Raw genomic sequence first — 16,561 nt, forward strand, 5'->3', positions numbered from 1 at the left:
AACTACTGTTAAAATAATTTGCCATGGTTCTTTCCAGGTTTTTTCAATGTATATATAGTATTTATATAAGTAGGATCATTCTGTATATAGACTTGCTTCTTTCTCTTAGCGATGTATGATGAACATTTTCCTGTGTGGTTCAGAATCCCTTGAACACATGGCATTTAAATTGCTAAAATGTATTCTATTGCAAGCATGTATGTGATTTAGACATCTTTCCACTCGTCAGATATTTAAGGGCTTGCCAATTTGTCACTTCTATAACTAACATATACACGCTTTGTAGGGCCCAGAGACAAATAGGGTAGTGCATGGACTTTTGTAGGAAGTGGATTTGGAGAAAACAGGAGGCAGCTTTTTCCAAGTGGCTAATATTTGCTTAAGGATTGCTGGGCCCGAAGCAGGTGTTCTCAGAATGTAACGTATTGTTAGTCATGGTAGAGAGGTTTTCGTCTCTCAGGTGTGAGCCCGGGCCGAAGTGCCTGATGCCGGGGCGGGTCTGCCTCAATCGCACCTGACCGTCAAACCCTGGGGCGAGGAGCCCGTGAGGCTTTGGCTGGGACTAGGGTACTGCCCCCGTACAGATGCCGGGGGCTCAGGCCACACGCCGCCACGTGCCAGGAGCAAGTCTCCACCCCCTCCATCTTCCCGCCACGCCCCTCACAATCTGCTCTCAGACGCTCTCGAAGGCTCTCCCCGCAGCTCCACCTCCAGGTGACCTCCGCAAGTCCTCCCGGCCCCCTGCAGTAGCCCCGCCCCTGGGCTTCGGGCTCCGCCCCCGAAATCCGGGCCCCGGGGCTGCTCCGCCCCGTGGGGGCTCTCGCGAAGCGCGGAGGCGGGGCCCTGCGCGATGACGTGAGCGGGCGTGCGCGGTGACGGCCCGCGTCCCTGTTACTCAGCGGAGGGGCCGAGGCCGGACGACGCGGCCCGGAGCGTGGAGCCGCGAGCAGCGCTGGGTAACGGCCACGGCGACCTCCAAGACGGCGCCGGTTCCCGCCGCCGGGCTTTCCTGTCGCCATTCGTTGCGCTGCCGGGTGAGTGCGGTCAGTGCCGCAGGGCCGGGGCGGCCGGCGGCCCCGCCGTGTTTGTTATTGTGCTCCCGCCACCGCCTCTCCTCAGCCTTGACCCCCTCCCGGGAGTGGGGGCGGGAGCGCGCGGCGGGCGGGGGGCGCGCGGCCGGCGGGGGCGGCGCGGGAACAATAGCAGCTGGGGTGGCGGGGGCCGGCCAGTGGGCGTGGGGCTGCTGGACCCAGGCGCGTCCCGGCCGACCCCCGCCCCAGCTCCGCCCGTGGGTCCTCGCGCGCCCTCCTCGCGCGGAGCGCGGGTCCCGCGTCCACGTCGGGAGGGGAAAATGGAGCGGAGGTGGGTGGCAAGTTCTGAAACACTTCGACGAAGGTCCGGACGGAGGCGCCTAGGCGGCCCGCTCCGCCCCGGCTACCTCCTCCGGCGGCGGGCAGCCGCAGAGAGCGCTCCGGTGGCCCGGTCCCGACGCCTGCCCGGCGCCCACGGGGACAGTGTTTTGTTTCTCGGTGGTTTCTTTGTGCTGATATTCTGGGCGAACGCAGGCGGCGGCGGCGAAAGAGGCTGGGGTGGCCTTCAGCTCCGGGCTGCGAGGAAGAGCCCGGGCCCGTAGCTTGGGCAGGAGGTGTCCGTCAAGCTCGGCGCGAGCTTCAGTGGTCAGCGCGCATTTCTCTTGAGGGTCATTCGGTGGTGACCTTTTGACTTTTTCACCCCACCCTCCCTTCTCTTTGTCTTGGACTTGAGTTCCCAGTCCTTCGATGGGAGCCAAATCTGTTTTAAAGTACTGTGATGAACACTTTTCATTTTAATTTCTGAAAGTTTCCCGTCATATATTTACTGTGAATTTAACGCGTTGACTGCATGGTAACAGACAATGTCCAGTGGTTACTATTTTTGCCTCTGCAATTCAGTGATCTTTACAGTAGAATTCTGGTCTGTCAGTCCATTGTGTTTTGAGATAAGCATCTAGCAAGTACTTCCTTGGTAATTAGAACATCTGTTTATTTCATTCATTCATTCAGCAACTGTTCAGTGTTGTACCCAGATGAGAGTTTGAGGGTAAAGAGAAATATCCTTTAATGGAAGAAGGTACTTTGACTGAAATATAATAGATGTACCTTTAAATGAGACGATTGTATAAGTGATATGTGTTAAAGAAGGTATAGTTAATACTTTGGGTCATTTTACTATTTTTTACTAGTATATCTGGAACTTCTAGCGTAATGTTATACATGTTAGGAAGTAGAGTTAGATTTGGTCTAAATGTACAACAGCTTTTATGTATTTCCTTACAGTCACTTGTAACGTTTACTTCAGAATCCCCTGCTGTGGGTTAAGCCTAGGAGGTCATATGCTGTCAGTTAACATGTTTAGTGCTGTATCTGACATAAGCAGGCAATCAAAATGTGCCTTCCTTGAGGACAGACCTGTCTTGCATCTGTGTCTCTAGCACCTAGCCTGGAATATAGTACGTGTTCAATAAAAATCAGATTGATGAAAAGCTCTTTATAATCGATAATATCTAAACTGAAGCCTTAACAAAAAATGTTTAATGTTCTCTGTAAAGTTTTGGAAGCCTCCTGCAAACTGTCACTTCCAGATGGCTAAATGATCAGTTCATATATATTATCTGTCCCGACAGTAGGGGCTTTTGAATCACTTCAGTATTAATGTTTTTTTTCCTATCACTTCTAAACGATTGGCTATCCTAAAATTAAACCTTGTCTAAAATATTTTTTTAGTATGTGTGTGTGTCTGTGTGTGATATGTATGCACACACAGACACACACAGAGTGATATTTCAACAGGGTCTAAAATGATTGCATTTATCCTTTTGTGAATATTACTTGAAAAGTTTCTGAGTACTCCTTTTTATTTTTATTTATTTATTTATTTTTTAAGATGTTGGGGGTAGGAGTTTATTAATTTATTTATTTTTGCTGTGTTGGGTCTTCGTTTCTGTGCGAGGGCTTTCTCTAGTTGTGGCAAGCGGGGGCCACTCTCTATCGCGTCCTTTCTTGCTTTTTTTTTTTGTGTGTGTTGATCGTACTTTATTTTTTTTAACATCTTTATTGGGGTATAATTGCTTTACAATGGTGTGTTAGTTTCTGCTTATAACAAAGTGAATCAGTTATACATATGTTCCCATATCTCTTCCCTCTTGCGTCTCCCTCCCTCCCACCCTCCCTATCCCACCCCTCTAGGTGGTCACAAAGCACCGAGCTGATCTCCCTGTGCCATGCGGCTGCTTCCCACTAGCTATCTACCTTACGTTTGGTAGTGTTTATATGTCCATGCCTCTCTCTTGCTTTGTCACAGCTCACCCTTCCCCCTCCCCATATCCTCAAGTCCGTTGAGCTATTTGTAATGAGGTGGATAGACCTAGAGTCTGTCATACAGAGAGAAGTAAATCAGAAAGAGAAAGACAAATACCGTATGCTAACACATATATATGGAATTTAAGAAAAAAAAATGTCATGAAGAACCTAGGGGTAAGACAGGAATAAAGACACAGACCTACTAGAGAGCGGCCTCTCTTGTTGCGGAGCACAGGCTCCAGACGCGCAGGCTCAGTAGTTGTGGCTCACGGGCTTAGTTGCTCCGCGGCATGTGGGATCCTCCCAGACCAGGGCACGAACCCGTGTCCCCTGCATTAGCAGGCAGATTCTCAACCACTGTGCCACCAGGGAAGCCCTGAATACTCCTTTTTAAGTGGATAAGTTAGAACAAAGGAAACACGTTGCCTAAAAGTTTTTTTTTTTTTAAGTTTTATTAGAAATGTTTAATTTTAAATTCTTCCTTGTACTAATACTATTGGTGAGGCATATGGGCCTAAAACTCAAAATAATATTAATTTATCTATATTATATCTCTTTCCCACTTAATACGTTTTAGCATTTGCTTTGGTTATGAAAGAATTTGAGATGAGCTTATTATTCTCTGATTTAGAGTACAAATAAAGAAATAAAATGGTACTTTGTTAAGATAAGGGATGAAAGTCTTGAGATACTAAACTTTACTGCTTTACCTATGTCAGATTCCAGTAAGGGTTACTGATACAAATCCTCACTGTCAGGCTATACATGTGTCAAACCATAGTTTTTTTTTTTGCTTTGTTTTATAAATTCTGTTGGTTTTAAAAAAATAACAGCTTTTTCAGTAAACCCCATACTTATTAGCAGTCACTCCCCATCTCACTCTACATTAGCTTTAAAGGAAGAGATAGCACTGATTCTGTTAGTAAGTATATTCCAGTAATGAATTTGAAAAGGGCTCCCTTTAAGTGTCCTGGCAGAGTAGGAAACTATGTCCTTCGTATTCCTTTATATCCTGAGAGAAAGGCCAGTTGGAAAGAAATTAGTTTAAGAATGAATTCTACCAAAATTAATGAAGTTATAATCTTAACTGTTTGCTCAATACCTAATATTATGGAAATAACCTTGTGATGATACTCAATGCTCAGTGAAACAACTTGAAGTAATTTATTACATGACTAGTCACAAACTTCCTAGTGGCAATTAAGAGCTTGTTTAATAGATGCCCGATTCTTCATGTCTTTGTCAGTGAGTTGAGTTTTGACATATTTGAGTCATCTAGATAATTGAGATGCTTTGTCGCATGTGTATAAAATAATGTCTGATACTTAGATGCCAGCTCTCTAGAGGTCTCTGGTCAAGTCAGTGGTATGGATAGTAGTCTTTTCTGATTCATGTAGTTCAAGGAAGTCATTATAGCTACATAACTTTAGATAGATGTCATTTGCCTATATCTGTGAGCTATGAAGCTTATTGTTTTAGTCATGAGTTCTTTACATGAACATTTACAGCTCTGTCTTCTTGCTCTAATGCAGATTAACTTGAGTTTTGATTTCAGAAATGAGTTCTGAGTCAATAAACTTTACTACGTAAAAGGTGACAGGAGCATTAAAATAAGCTATCCTATCAATCAGGGAAGTAGGTGGAAATAGACCTGTCCAGGAATCAGACCTAGGTTCACTTCTCAGTTCTGTCATCTGGACTTTGTCATCAGCAAGCTCTAGAGTTGTGGACAAGTGGCTAGAAGTGTAAACTGAGGCTGTTGGAACTCTTTTTTTTTTTTTAATAGAAGGGTTGTTCCTCAGATAGGTGGTTCTTCAGAAAATATATGCGGACAAAAAGAGTCCTTCTTGGGTGATACCAGAATGCCATGTCAAGAATAGCAATGAGGGCTTCCCTGGTGGCGCAGTGGTTGAGAGTTTGCCTGCTGATGCAAGGGACACGGGTTCGTGCCCCAGTCCGGGAAGATCCCACATGCCGCGGAGTGGCTGGGCCCGTGAGCCATGGCCGCTGAGCCTGCGCGTCCGGAGCCTGTGCTCCGCAATGGGAGAGGCTACAACGGTGAGAGGCCCGCGTACCGTAAAAAAAAAAAAAAAAAGAATAGCAATGACAGTTAGACCTTCGTGATTACAAAAGGAAACAGAAACAGAGAAAATTATTGAATCAAATATTTTCTGTAATATCTATTCTTAAAAATCAAATAAAAAGCTTGTACTCATTCCACAGCACCATGGTTACTAATGAGACTTCGTGCTTTCAGAGACTTAGTGGAAAATGTGAAAGTGTGAAAATGTGAAAGTTTATTAGCCTTAAGCTTATGGTCAGGGATAAACTTAAGGCATATCTAAACAGTGAATTTATGTTCTTTTAAAAGATTATGAGAGGGCTTTTCACAAATGAACACAAGCCTACCCCAAGTCTCTGGGCAGGCTAAATTTTATTGAAATTCAATTTTTAAAATTATATGTGGGTGTGTATGTGTATAAGGCCTTTTAGAGAACTTATTAACTGCCATTCTTTTTCAGGGTGTTGGGTTGTATGACAGTACAGCAAATATAGTGTAAATATATGCCTCCGTCTCCTCTTACCCTTTGTAAATGCATCAGGTTTGGTTAAAATCTGCCAATTCTTTAGAAAGTTAAGGTGCCCAAACTTAATAGTGGCTGCTAGCATGGAGGTTATAGAGTCAGCCCTGAGTTACAATCCATGCTCCAAATTTAATTAACTGTATGGAGTAGGCTAGTTCAGGTTTTGTAACATCTTTCAGCCTGTTTTATTATCTGTCAAATGAAAATAATAATAGCACATAGTCTCATAGGGCTATGAGGATTAAATTAGGTACTGCAGCTACAGTACCTGGAACACTAGATTTAAGTATTAAGGAAATTTTAGCTATTATTATCACTAATTATTTTTAACTTGGAACAAATGCAAAATGCCAAGTAAATTTAAAACCAATTTGATGTACAGTATACATTCAAATTCTCCAGAATATACCAGTTTTTTTTCCCCTCTGCATCTCTGGGGGTCTTTTAAAATTTGATTGTGTCATCTAATCTGAATTGACTGAAATGATTTAACATTTGGATCAGTAATCCTCTCTGCCTTAAAATTTGGAAATGTTCCCAAAGGAATATTAAAGGGAAAATTTGCCACATTCTCTAACACAAAGTTTTGCCACGTTTACCTCTCCCACTGCAGAGAATTGCTTAAGCTTTCGTAGGTTTATTTTGACAGATCTCTAAAGGAATGGGAATCCAGGAGCTATGAACACTGTTCATCTTTTAAATTTTTTTTTTTTTTTTTTGCGGTACGCGGGCCTCTCACTGTTGTGGCCTCTCCTGTTGCGGAGCACAGGTTCCGGACGCGCAGGCTCAGCGGCCATAGCTCACGGGCCCAGCCGGTCTGCGGCATGTGGGATCTTCCCGGACCGGGGCACGAACCCGTGTCCCCTGCATCGGCAGGCAGACTCTCAACCACTGCGCCACCAGGGAAGCCCCATCTTTTAAATTTAATCTTACTGAAATCTTTGACTCTGTGTGAAAATTGCAGATTTGTGGAGATTGGGTAACCACAACAGTTCATTAACCATTTTTTAGAGGTTATTAAGTAGCATCTGGAAATATTATCTTTCTTTTCTATGTTTTTCTCAGTTTTCTGTGTAGTATTTCTGTGGTTATATTGATACATCAAATTTCTTGCTCCTTCTTGCAGGCAGCAACTATGAGATGATGCTGGGTTTGCACAGGCAACATTTATTGAGAAGCCACTCTATACCAAACCAGGTATTAAGTGATGTAGGGGCCACAGGAAGTCGAAGTCAGTCTCTATGTTCAATGAGTATAACTTGACGGGAGACAAGAACAAACATAAGTGCCATTTATGTCCTAATACAAGAAAGTATTGTTAGGCATTTCATTGGGAATTTCTTAGGCATCAGGCCTGAGAGCTGGATGTTGGGGCATTTGGGGACTTTTGAACCATACATCTCTAGCCCTGCCTTTTCAAATATACTGACTAGATAAACCACAAAAAGCGAGATGTCTTCTCTCTTGATTTCTGGTTAAAGTTGAGAGTGTGGTACAGATTAGTCAAAATCTAAGTCAGAAGAAAAGGCAAACCTTATAGTCACCTCATCCATTTTGGAACACAACAGGACATCAAAATAAGTAAATGAAAAGTATGAAGATAGGGAGTAGAAAAGATGCTAGTCAAATGTTAACTGGAGTCCTCCAACTCAACTGTATTGAAGCTCTGAAGACTGAAGGTTAGATTTATGGTAGGAGTACTTTCTTTCTTTTTTTTTTTTTTTTTTTTTGCGGTGCGCGGGCCTCTCAGTGTTGTGGCCTCTCCCGTTGTGGAGCACAGGCTCCGGACGCACAGGCTCAGCGGCCATGGCGCACAGGCCCAGCCGCTCCGCGGCATGTGGGATCTTCCTGCACTGGGGCACGAACCCGTGTCCCCTGCAACGGCAGGCGAACTCTCAACCACTGCGCCAGCAGGGAAGCCCAGATTTATGGTAGGAGTACTTTCTTAAGCCTTTCTCTGATATTGAGAAGTGTGGGCTTCACTGCTTCCTGTTGCTGGGAGACCTGAGCCCCATCATATTTCTGGGGACACTAGAAAAGAAAAACAGTCAAGCACACCTGCCTTGCTTGGCATGAGGCATCAAAAACATCAGGAGATTGCTATTTCCTAAAAGCTATTAATGAGAGTGGAAACCCACCATTCCCTGCCTTGCTCCTGAGAGGGTGATTCCCTCTCAAATGCCATTTGGGTCAACCAAAAGTGAGACAAAGGAAAACCACCACTGTATAGATCTCCCTGTGACTTCAGGGTCACTTTTCAGTCAAAACAAAAACCAAAGCATCTGGCTTTGTCTGTTACTGTTGAGAATTTAGAAGTCTTAGTGATTTTAGTTTATTTACATTTTATTTATCTTTTGACTAAGTAGTATAATCACTTTGATTCAGAATTCCAAAGATTTAAGTAGATATACAGTAAAAAGTTTCCTTTCCACCGTGTGCAGCCCAGCCACCCCATTCCCTTGCGTGGAAACAGTGTTAGGTCTCCTGTGAATCCTTCCAAAGATCGTTTATGTGTGTGCAGATAAATATACAGGTATATAATTCCTTTCCAAAACCTTTGGTCCAGATGTATTTCAGAATTAAGGTTTGGGGTTTTTTTTTGGGGGGGGGCGGTGAGGGAGGACTGTGAAAAGGTAATACAGTATGTCTGGTATATTATCCAAAATCCCTAGTGGGAGGTAGTGTAGCATCCCATAATCAAACACATTAATATTTCTGAATTGAAAGCATAAATAGTACAGTAAGGATAAATAAAAATTATAAATAGTCTTATGGAATTTTTGGTCAGGCTTGACACCAAATAGGTTTGTACTAAACTTACAAGAAGCTTGTATTTCTCAGAGGTTTATGGATTTCGGAATTGCCAGTGAGGGATTATGTATCTTACATATATACGTCCTCTGCCTCCCCCATTTTTTATGTAAGATGCATACCATGCACATACCCTTCACCTTTTGTTTTTAACTTAACTGTCTAGCTTATAGGTGATTTCTTATTAGTCCTATCAGTACATAAACATCATGCTTATCCTTTTTTTTTTTTAACACCTTCATGGTATACCATTTTTCTTAGCTTGGGCTGCTATAACAAAATACCATAGACTGGGTGGTTTAAAGAACTGACATTTATTTCTCACAGTTCTAGAGGCTGGGAAGTTCAAGATCAAGGTGCCAAGAGCTTTGGTTCCTGGTGAGGACTCTTCCTGGCTTTCAGATGTCACCTTCTCACTGTGTCCTCACATGAAGAAGGAGTGCTCTACTCTCTCTTCCTCGTTTTACAACACTAATCCCATTATGGGGGCCCCATCCTCATGACCTGATTGATTGACCTTGTAAACCTGATTACCTAGGTTATTACCTAGCGGTTAGGGCTTCAACGTAAGAATTTGGGGAAGATTCAAAAATTCAGTCAGTAACACCATCATACAGGCCATACAGGTCATCATATATCATACAGGTCATCGTACATCATACAGGTTACAGGTGTAACATATATTTAGGTAGTCCTTTTTTGAGGTACATTTAGGTTGTTTTCAGTCTTTTGCTATCAAAAGCCATGGTGCCGTGGATTACCTTGTGCATACATAATTTCACACTTGTATAGACATGTGTGGGATACACCTCCAGAAGTGGAATTGCTAGGTCAGAGTGTATGTGCATTTATAATTTTGATAGATATTACCGAAGGGCCATCTGTAGAGGTTGTTTCACTTCTACACATTCCACCAGCCCTGTGTGAGGATGCCTGCTTCTTTCCTCATTGCCAGTATGAGTGAGATTAAACATCTTTCGTCTTTTAAGGACTATTGGTATTTTTATTGTGAACTATCTATATCCTTGCCTATTTTTTAATTGCTTTGTTACTCATTCTCTTAGATTTGTAGGATTTTTTTTTTAATTTTATTTATTTTTGGCTGTGTTGGATCTTTGTTGCTGCACGTGGGCTTTCTCTAGTTGAGGCGAGTGGGGACTACTCTTCGTTGCGGTGCGCGGGCTTCTCAATGCAGTGGCTTCCCTTGTTGCGGAGCACGGGCTCTAGGCGTGTGGCCTTCAGTAGTTGTGGCTTGCGGGCTCTAGAGTGCAGGCTCAGTAGTTGTGGCACACAGGCTTAGTTGCTCCGCTGCATGTGGGATCTTCCCAGACCAGGGCTCGAACCTGTGTCCGCTACATTGGCAGGTGGATTCTTAACCACTGTGCCACCAGGGAAGCCCTGTAGGATTTATTTTTATAGGGAAATAGCTCTGTGCTATTTTTTGGAAATATTTTTTCCAATTTACCATTTGCCTTTTAAATTTGCTTATGATGGTTTTGTCATGCTGTTGTTTTTGGTTTTTTTCCTTAGTAGTTAAGCTTACCAGTCTTTACTGACTTCTAAATTATATGCCATGGTTAGCAAGTCTTTCCCTAATTCCAGATTATATGAAAATTTGCAAATGTTATTTCTCTAATACGTCTATGAAGTGGAACAGAGATGTGGTTTGGTAGGTAAGAAAAATATGCGGTCCAGTTAGTAAAAAGGAGAATATGCAGGAAAGGAGATGGAGAGCACAAATAGAGAGGTTGGCCTTTGTAAGAGAGAGGTCTTCCATCAGATAGGAGGGAATGCAAAAAAGCTGTGTGTTCTTCCAAGGGAATTTGGTGGCTGGAAGATGAAGGCTTATCCTCTTGGCTTTCATCTTCTCTCATGGTTTCTGTTTTCTCACTGAGATTGGTATGGCCAGAGGAGGATGGGAGTCTTTGAATTAGTTTGCTAAGAAGTATTGATTATTCATTTAATGGTTAGAAGTCTTGAATTTAAAGTGATATCAGTGAGCCTGGTTTTGAGATTACCCTCCCCCCCAGCATTATTTATGTGGTTATATACAAGCACAGGTAAGGCAGATGGTTCAATTCCTCTGGAGTGAGGTTTTGCAGGTGTCACAGTTCTCTCGAGAAACGAAATCAATAGGAGATATAATTGTATGTATGTGTATATGAAGAAATTTCAAGGCATTTGCTTACACATTTATGGGGGCTGACAAGTCAGAAATCTGTAGGGCAGGCTGGCAAGAATCCCTTGGACAGGAGCTGATGCTGCAGTCTTGAAGCAAAATTTTGTCTTCCTTAGGAAAACCTCAGTTGTGCTCTTAAGACCTTTCAGCTAGTGGATGAGGTGCACCAACATTATTGAGGATAATCAACTTAAAGTCAACTGTGGACTTTAACCACATCTACAATACCTTCACAGCAACACTTAGATTAGTGTTTGATTGAATAACAGGACTGTAGCCCAGCCAAGTTGACACATAAAACTAGGTCAGTATGAAAGAGTGGAATTCTGCCGTTTGCAGCAGTGTGGATGGACCTAGAGAATATTGTGCTAGTGAAATAAGTCAGAAAGAGGAAGTCAAATACTGTATGATATCACTTATATGTGGAATCTAAAAAGGAAAACAAATGAATGTCTATAGCAAAACAGAAACAGACTTACAGATATAGAAAACAAATTAGTGGTTACCAGTAGGGGGAAGGAAGGGAGGAAGGGTATGATAGGGGTATGGAATTTAAGAGATAAAAACTACTATGTGTAAAATAGGTAAGCAACAAGGATATATTGTATAGCACAGGGAATTATATCCATTGTCTTGTAATAACCTTTAATGGAGTATGATCTGTAAAAATTCTGAGTCACTGTGCTGTACACCTGAAACTAATATTATATTGTAAATTAACTACTTCAATATAACATTTTTTTAATTAAGAACATTTTTTTTAAATGAAAAGGAAGAGGGAAATGAGGGCTTTTAGAGGGAGTGCTTATAGAGGAGTGGTGATGAATCATGAAATCTAACATGGACAAGAAAGGAGGTGAAGTCAGGATGCATAGTAAGGAAGTGGTAGCATCAATGTATTGGAAATTTCAATTAGAATTGTTGCGGGTAGTGGTCAGATGAAGCAAGAGAACTAGAAGGATTGAATGTGGTGGTCAGAGTGGGATGCTTGAAATAGAGATTTGACAGTTATAATAGTTTCTGGCAATGATAATGTCCAGGGTAGCCTTGGGATGGGCTGCTGAGGTGGAATAGAGGGAAAAGAGGAGACCAAAGAATTAAAGGGGCTGAAGTATTAAAGGGGGTCAGTCAGTCTGCATGAATGGTAAAGTCAGCAAATGGTGAGAGGAGTAAGGGTACATACTATGAACCAGTTGCTGACGTCCTAAATCAATGGGAGAATTGGAGGGAAGGTAGATGATGAGAAGGAATAGTAAAGGTAGTATAAATTGGCTGTTTGCTGGTCACAAGTTAGGAATTTCAGAAGGTCCAGTAAAGGATTTGGGGGGTGGGGGATGAGGAATTGGGTAAAATGGAGGATATACACAGCAGTGTGACAATGACAGTTCGGGGAATAATAGATGACCAGGAAGAGTAGGACTTTTTCTGGGATGTGAGATGTGATGGTATGAATCCTGCTACTAGGTAGGAGAAGGTGGCCATCAGTTCAACTGTTAGATGACTCTGTGGTGGTGTTTTTTAAACTGCCAGTCTTGACCCATTTGTGGGTCATAGAAGGAATCTAAGAGATCACAACTAGTGTTGTATTTTTAAATGAAATGCAATAGAAAATGTCAGTGTGTATCACAAGTAATAAGGGACTAAGATAAGAATTTTTAAACATCTTTATTGAGATTTCATTCACGTCATTACAGTTCACCTATACTTCAAGTATGCAGTTCACAGTCTTTCTCATATATTCATGAAGTAATGCAATCACCACAATCTAATTTTAGAACATTTTTGTTGCTCCTGAAAGAAACTCCATGCTTATTAGCAGTCATTTTCCATTCCTGCATGTGCACATGTACACACCCACACTCCCTGCCCCAGTCCCAAGTAACTACTTATCTTCTGCTTTCTGTCTCTATAATAAATTTGCCTATTCTGGACATTATGTAGCATGTAGTCTTTTGTGACTGCTTATTTCACTTAGCATAATGTTTTCAGGGTTCATTCATCTTGTAGCATGTATCAGTACTTCATTACTTTCTATAGTCTAATAGTATTACTTTGTACAGATATATCACATTTTATTTATCCTCTCCTCAGTTGATGGGCATTTGGCTGTAATAAGTAATACTATCATGGGGACTTCCCTGGTGGTCCAGTGGTGAAGAATCTGCCTTCCAACGCAGGGGGACACAGGTTCGATCCCTGGTCGGAGAACTAAGATCCCACATGCTGTGGAGCAACTAAGCCCACGTGCCTCAACTAGAGAGACCACATGCTTCAAACTACAGAGACCACACACCCTGGAGCCCACGTGTCACAACTAGAGAGAGAAAACCCACATGCCACAACTAGAGAGAAGCCCGCGCACTGCAACAAAAGATCCCACATGCCGCAATGAAGATCCCATGTGCCGCAACTAAGACCAGACGTGGCCAAGAGTAAAATAAATAAATAAATAAATTTAAAAAATAGTACTTAAATAAAATAAGCAATATTATCGTGAACATTCATGCACAAGTTTCTGTGTGATGTATGTTTTCAGTCCTCTTGGTTATATCACTAGAATGGGAGTTGCTGGTCATATGGGTAATTCCATGTTTAACACTTGGAGGAACTGCCAAACTGTTTTTCAGGGTGGCTGCACCATTTTACATTCCCACCAGTAAGGTATGAAGGTTCCAGTTTCTCTACATCCTATTAATGCTTGTTATTGTCTGTCTTTTGATACGGCCATCCTTAATGGATATGAAATGATATCTCATTTGGTTTTGATTCCCATTTCTCTGATGGGTAATGATGTAGATCATATTTTCATGTGCTTTGTATATCTTGGGAGAAGTGTTCATTCAGACCTTTGCTCATTTTAAAAATTGGGTTATTTATCTTTTTATTAAGTTGTAAGTGTTCTTTATGTAGTCTAGATACAAGTTCCTTATCAGACAGGTGAGTCACAAATATCTTCTGTTTTGGTGGTTGTCTTTTCAGTTTCTTGATGTTATCATTTACAGCATAAAATATTTTAATTTTATTGAAATCCAATTTATACATTTTTTCTTTGTTGCTTGTGCTTTTGGTGTTGTATCTTAGAAACCACTGCCTAACTCAAGGTAATAAAGATCACTCCTGTGTCTTCTTCAAAGAGTTTTATAGTTTTAGCTCTTATGTCTGTGATTCATTTTGAGTTAATTGTATGTGATGTGAGGAAAGAATCAGACTTCATTCTTTGGCATATGGATGTGTAGTTGTCCCAGCACTATTTGTTGAAAATACGGTTGACCCTTGAACAACATGGGTTTGAACTGCACTGGTCCACTTTATGTGTAGATTTTTTCGATAAATATGTAACCCTACAAGATACAGTGTTGGATGAATCCAAGGATGCGGATGTGGATAAAAAGAGCTGACTGTAAAGTTATACCTAGATTTTCAACTGCATGGTGGGGGTTCAAGGGTCAACTATACTGTGCCTTCTTATTAATGTCTTATCATTCTTGTTTAAAAAAATTTTTTTTCTGGACTCTCAGTTTTATTCCATTAATCTGTATGTCTATCCTTACGTCAGTCACCCTGTCTTGCTTATTTACTATAGCTAAGAATTGTTTTATGAAATTTGTGTTTCAGTTGAGTGTACTTACATATAGATATATACAGAGGTGTATATGTAACGGGTTGTGATGTAAAATGCTTGAAAATCTCTGATTTGAGCTTGTGGCTCCCTGCAGCAGTTCACTCTCTGGTGGCAGTTTAGTGGGATGTGCCCCCTCTTGGGGAATGTACCAATAGGGCAGGTTAGAGGGCCTGTCTGTGGGCACATGAATTCCTTTTAGATTGGAAGACTGATTTTTTTTTTACTTTAGTAGGCATTGTGTTCTTTTTTGATGTATGTGGACCAAAGGAGGGTTTAGAACAACTGTGGGAATTCCTAAAGAATTAATCAGATGAATTTAAGGATTAGGAAATGAAGTATGATTTGAAATTTTGAAGTTAGCAAGCAGGGTTTTGTACAGGGCCAGTCTTTCATGGCCCACAGTTAAAAAAAATTATTTTAATATATTAGGCATGTCTGTATTGGATAACTTTATTATCTTGATCCTGTGTGTTTTCCTGCAGGCTATTGTAAGTTTTTTTTTTTTTTTTGCGGTACGCGGGCCTCTCACTGCTGTGGCCTCTCCCATTGCGGAGCACAGGCTCCGGACGTGCAGGCTAAGCAGCCATGGCTTACAGGCCCAGCCGCTCCACGGAATGTGGGATCTTCCCGGACCGGGGTACGAACCCGCGTCCCCTGCATCAGCAGGCGGACTCTCAACCACTGTGCCACCAGGGAAGCCCTATTGTAAGTTTTTATCATGTTGTCTTAGTCTCCTCCTTTTTATTAAGACATTATATGTAAAAAATTATAGAGGTAATTTAAGGATCATCTTAATCCAGCCAGAGACAAAAATGTTTCAGAGCTTGGCACTCCAGAGTCTGCCAAGGCTGGTCTATTTTATTTTTTCTTTAATCCTAGGATATTACCCTTCGGGGTCCCAACATAAAACCAGGGGTGTTATCAGCCCCGTATTTCCCTACCCCCATACTTTGTTGGTTCCTTACCTCTAATGTTCAACACCCGCTCTGTGCCAGCCTTGTAGATCTGTGAAAAGTTCAGCTCAGCTTGTCAGCCACCTTTATGGGATGGACAGATGCCCCTTGAGAAAATGGCCACCACGTGTCTGGCTCACCTCTGAAGATTTTCTTGCTGTCCCCGATGTTAGCCTCCATACTTTTTTTTTTACTGCCTTTTTAGCACTGTGATGCCTTCAAAGAGGTATTTATTTTTGTTTTTCTAATTTTGCCTGGGGGAAGGGGTTGTCCAGTTTTTCTCTTTGCTCTCAGTAGGAGAGCTGGTCTAAATTACCTAGTTCACCATTAAAAGGGAAAGCAATTTGTTAGCATAATGAAGCCTTATCTCATAAAATTCCCTATTTGAAATTCTATTGTATGTGGTTTTAGTTTTTTCTCAGGGTGAGAGTTTGGGTACCAGTATTCTTACATATACAGTATATATTCATTATATATACATTATAGCAGTTATTAGAGAAATGAAATAGGATTAAGAGTAGAAAAGGGGGGAAACAATTGGCAGAGAAAATAATATTGCAAAGTTTGGGAGAAAGATAAGGCAACATTTTCATGTCTATCAGGAATGAGAAAGGGCAGTCACACATAAAAAGAACTGACATACTTATTGGCATGATATTGTCATAGTTACAAGGCTGTAGAATCCTAGATAGTGTGGAGGAGGCAACGAGAAGTATTTACTCAGTTATGTTGAGTAAAATTTTAAAATTTGTTCGGCAGAGAAATCCCAGGATAGCCTCCTAAGTCATTAAATGTGGAGGGGTTGACTTTGGGGCTGGACTTAATGGTTGTGCCTTATAGCATTATATACTAGCACAGCCACTAGTATAGTAAGGCATTGCAGAGAGAACTTAATTCTATGAAACCCATTATTAATATGATATATGAAATGTTGCTGATTTTGATTTAGTGTGCTATCTTCATATGTATTTATGTACGTAAATTAACTTATGGTCTTCATGAGTTCATTTATGTTCTTTTTTCTCCAACTCATTTGTATATTTCTGAAATTTCAGAATTACAAAAGTTTTCTG

General features: G+C 41.5%; 1 protein-coding gene across 5 annotated transcripts in view; it reads left to right on the top strand.

Annotated features, from left to right (window-relative positions):
• The first annotated feature begins 875 nt into the window (after positions 1-875).
• MAPK8 (mitogen-activated protein kinase 8) overlaps positions 876-16,561 on the top strand; it is a 103,008-nt gene continuing 87,322 nt past the window's right edge. For 2 of the 5 annotated variants that reach the window (XM_012539387.3, XM_004286494.4), the window contains exon 1: positions 876-1,034. The gene's annotated coding sequence lies outside the window, so the exon portion shown is untranslated. The remainder of the gene's footprint in view (positions 1,035-16,561) is intronic. The other 3 variants (XM_012539388.3, XM_004286495.4, XM_033417810.2) reach the window with 2 other exon arrangements.

The sequence above is a fragment of the Orcinus orca genome, chromosome 14 (genome assembly GCF_937001465.1).
Source record: "Orcinus orca chromosome 14, mOrcOrc1.1, whole genome shotgun sequence".
Classification (NCBI taxonomy): Eukaryota; Metazoa; Chordata; class Mammalia; order Artiodactyla; family Delphinidae; genus Orcinus; species Orcinus orca.